The sequence below is a fragment of the Coenobita brevimanus genome, chromosome 56 (assembly GCF_032717465.1).
Source record: "Coenobita brevimanus isolate Jiangsu-jjx chromosome 56, ASM3271746v2, whole genome shotgun sequence".
NCBI lineage: Eukaryota > Metazoa > Arthropoda > Malacostraca > Decapoda > Coenobitidae > Coenobita > Coenobita brevimanus.
In genome coordinates, this window is record NC_137009.1 from 10,429,169 (window position 1) to 10,433,885 (window position 4,717).

The 4,717-nt window shown below is 39.2% G+C and overlaps 1 non-coding gene across 1 annotated transcript; it reads right to left on the bottom strand.

The window, feature by feature from the left end:
- Window positions 1-268: 268 nt before the first annotated feature.
- LOC145401845 (5S ribosomal RNA) lies at window positions 269-387 on the bottom strand. Its single transcript, XR_013897685.1, has one exon. It is a non-coding gene; the product is annotated as a 5S ribosomal RNA (ribosomal RNA).
- Between the last annotated feature and the right edge of the window lie 4,330 nt (window positions 388-4,717).

A 4,717-nucleotide genomic window follows, 5' to 3' on the forward strand; every position in this document is an offset into this window, starting at 1 on the left:
AGGAGCCTGTGTCGAGTGGTAATGAGAGAAATTGCAGGACCTGAGTGATCAGAGATTTTTTCCTTTAGATACTTTGTGAAAATAATGTTATTCAGAGTCACAGCTGTTACAGAATGGTAACATGTAAACATTGTAATTTTTTTTTCATTCATTCTTTGCCAGACGCCATGTATCCCAAACGGGGTGGTCAAGGGCTTAGAGTTAATTGTTTTACAGGGAGGGGCACTAATCCTCCACCAAACCCACTTGACACGTAGGGAGAACGTTTTGCCAACAGCATCTGGTGTTCCCAGGCGGTCACCCATCCAAATACTAACCAGACCCAACGTTGCTTAACTTCGCTGATCGGACAGGAAGCGGTGTACTCAACGTGGTATGGCCGTTGGCATTTAATAGATCAAAATATTCAAATATTTGTTGGGTTAGGTCACTTCGACCTACCAAGACCAACTTGAACACTTTTTAGCCTCTTTACATCGAACCTGGTGGGAGGGTTGAGGATAAGGCAAGAAAGAAGGGATTCAATTATGAGCACTGTCAAGATCACAGGGCAAGGTCAAAGTTCGAGCCATTTGTCTGTGTGTTAACAAAATAACTAAAATAATTTTTATCTGAGATGGTCCAAAATTGATGGAGAGGTTCAATATAAACAAGGGTTTGACCTACGTTTTTTTTAGAACATTAGGTTAAGGTCACGTACAAGGTCAACTAATTGTTGTTAAAATGGTAATTTTACGCAAAATGAATGATTACAAATTGTATACACTATTGATATGTGACAGCAGCAGTATTACTGGTGGATGTATAAACATTTAATAAGTAGTCAAATCTGGCCACATAAGATTTCGATTTCATGTAGTGAGCAGACAAACTGTGGTTCAGCTAGCAAAAGAGGTGTACATAACTCTCCTCGCTGTGACTCATTACTTCAGTTAATTTTATAAGAAACGATGCCTAACAAACATGTCATTTTTATAATGCAATTGTATTTTTCTACTGATTCAGGGCAATAATATTTCATTGAGAACAGCGAGTCATAATTTCATTTAGTGTAAGAACACACAATCAGATAAATTTTAGTGCATGGCATACCTAACTTTTGCGTCCCTTACATTATATACTTGTAATTTTCTGCACTTTTCAGCTTTCATACTGGCATGGGATTACCGAATCACTTGGCAGCTGCATTAATGATTGGTCTACTTATCGTCAAATCATCAGCAGGGATGCGACGTCTCTTAGCTACTGAGGCTGGTACATTTGGAAACATGGAAGCCATCCAGGCATCAACTGTAATGAACCTTCTTGCTGAACAGTACACCCCAATGTGTCTCAGAGCTGTGATATTGCCCGAAGAAGACAATAAATCAAACCCATGCTCAAATAATGGATCAAGCACATGTCCAGAAAATACACTCCACTCCCGACAAGTCAATCATTTTGCAAAAAAATCAATGGAAAATATAATTGTGAACCAAGGAAGAACAGATGTAAAAATTACCCTCGGTCAGAGAGTTTCTCACCAAAATCATGAAACACTGAAATACATAAAGAATTATACAGCCAAAGTGACTCCGTATTCCTGCATAACGTACATGATGCCAGAACCACCTGACTCCCAACTGCTGGCTTTACTAACAGACGCTTCCTCCAACAAGCTAACACAATATTTCCTCGTCCACGCCAAAGACACCGTTGAGGCTGAACGCTTCCTCCTGGATAAAAGCCTGGGGAAGGAGCAAAACATGGCAGCCATCACCCCAAAAACGAATGAAAACAATACCTACTGGCGTGTATTAATCCGCCAGCTCTTGCACCTTCCAGGCTTCCCAAAAGTTCTCAGTGTAAACAAATGGTCCAGTGGCACGGGCTTTGCAAATACTAATGACATATTCCCAGATCAGATGGCTAATTTTTACGGAACCAAGCTTATAGGCTCCGCTTTGCACTACAGGCCCTTTGTGGATTATGAGATTGTTGAAGGATCCAGGGTTGTGATACCTAAACCATCCATTGACATCAACATTCTGGATGCAATCGCTTACAAACTGAACTTCACCTACGACATTGTCATGCCCGCTGATGGTGAATATGGTGTTCTCAAAGATGATGTGAGTATTGCAGAGTCTCTCTCTCTCTCTCTCTCTCTCTCTCTCTCTCTTTCCGCATGTGTGTGTGTGTGTGTGTGTGTGTGTGTGTGTGTGTGTGTGTCCAAGATTCGCCTGCTTCATTATTTATTTCTGGTTACTGCTTTGACATGTAAACTTTATCGTTAAGTTTTACTGTTTTGTATACTCCATTTTTTAAACTTAAATACTGTAACTTTTATAGCACCTTTCGGTCTACATCGTTTCAATACTAGGGTAAACTGTTGTTTGTACTTTTGAACTGACTTGCTGGAAATATGGTGCTCTAATGACAATAACAAAAATCGAAATGCTCATAAATTTATACATAAAAATTTTATGGCTTTGGTTTTACTCTTCAGTACTATTACATTTCGTCTCCCACGTCAAGGGCCTTTTGTATAATAGCCTACTATATGTGTAGTTTTTGAAGAGGTAGTTACGTCAGACAGCATGTATTTAAGTTCAGTAATTCAGCTTTTAAGAAGAATATTCAAAACAAGGGCAACTTACATCGATAAGTTATCTTTCATCCAACGTTCTTGTGTCTGAAAAATTAATTACTGTATGACAGAACTAAGGCATGGGTGACAGGAGTGGAAATGAGTTACCTGAAAGGAGCATGTGGAGACATACGTAGAGAAAGAGAAGCAAATGAGGAAGTGCAGGAGCACTGTGGCGTTGATGTGGATGTGCTGCAAAACATTAAAAGTACCTTCAGTGGTTTGGCTGTGCACAGAGAATGCAGAGCGTTTGTGACTGTAATGGAGAGGGGAATGGAAGACCGAGGATGAGGTGGCGGGATGGGGTGGAAAGTAATAGGACTCAGGAGTTGGAAGTTGCAGAGAGGGCAGAATGATGGTTCGGTTCAGGATTACATGAAGGCGATTATTTTCTGGCCATTCCTTACGGGATTGGGCGTCTGGCTATAGCTAGATAAATAGAAGAAAGAGTAACTGATATCTCCTCATTAAAATGATTGTACACACTGAGGCGAAATGGACATTTTAGAATCGTCAAATATTAAACAGCGTAAATATGCAGTACCATCCATTGCGCCAAGCGAAGAGAGAGTAATAGTTTATAAAATTTTCAGATAACCTAGTTAGCACAGAGTATTTGTGTATCCATGGCACCTTTGAGAAAGAGGACAACATTTCGAAATGCGTCATTTATAGTACCACCATTTTTGTCAGGCAACCCTGTGTGTGTGTGTGTGTGTGTGTGTGTTTCAGTCAAAAGCTAAACTAAAGATTCTGGCAAATCCGTTTTTCCTCATATTTGTTACACATGATGTCAATAAGACAGTCGTGTTTCATGGCATTTTACAGGATATGCTAAAGCAGAAATATGGCTTGGTTGTACAGTTTCTGGTTATTCTTTTTTAATATGCTCTATATAGTTAACCTCCATCCATAAAGTAATGAACATTAACTCAAACGTGTACCTTCCTCTTCGGGTAAATGTTTACTAAATCTCACAGCAGCTGCATCATACTTTAGCTGCACCAAACAAACTTTAGTTCCACCAAACATTAACGACAACAAACGAGGATTAGCTGCATAAAGCTCTACTTGCACCAAAAAATAACTCCCCAAATATATATATATATATATATATATATATATATATATATATATATATATATATATATATATATATATATATATCAGCTGCAGCAAATATTAACTGCATCGAACATTTGTTGCACCAAACAAACATTAACTGCACCAGACATTATTTTCACTAAACATTATGGCTGTTGTTGAGTTCAGATAAGCCGAGCCTTCCTTGTACTTTGGTCACGAAACAAAAACAAGCAGTCAGTGGATCCTATTATTTTCTTTCTTCCGTTACTCTGTCAAAAGAGTAGCTGGTTTGGGAACATGGATGACACTGAGTCTGGATAAATCAAATATGTAGCATAATCATCTACCAAGAAAATCCAATCGTTCTGAACCTGTTTCCCTTCTAAATCTGAAGGCCTACTGAATAGTCATGGATGATGTCAACTTCGGACGAGCCACCTTCTCTTTACGCCTGGTCATGGTATGGGAACAAGCAAATTCACTTGAGCCTATCTGAGTTATTGGTTATGTTCCGTCTTAGTGAAGCACAAGGAAATTATTACAGAATGCTGGAGGCTTGTCTTCTTCTCGATTAAAGTATATGTCCTTAACCATTCTCTGCCTTCAATTTCGGGGCATGTGGATTAACGTTATCAGCGACGATGAATTTAAAACCATGAAGCAAGAGCAAACCATGTCAGTGAACACTGTCATTCTCAGTCTGTATGCACTCTTCTCTCATTGTACTGGTCTGTAAAATGTGTCTCATCAAAGTCACTATTATTATCCTGGCCATTATTCACAGCGACCCAGTTCACCAGATCGTGTTGTGTCTCATCTCTTAATTTCAGGGTTTGCTTTCCCTTTTTACTGTTTAACTTTTAAGTATACTGCAGTAAATCCTGGTTCAGTCTCGTCTCCCATCAAGACATCAAGAAGGGCCATTGGCGTCATGGGTAATGTTGAAAGTCAACTTCTCGTGCTTGACATGATACCAGCGAAATCACTATACTTCTTTTGCTG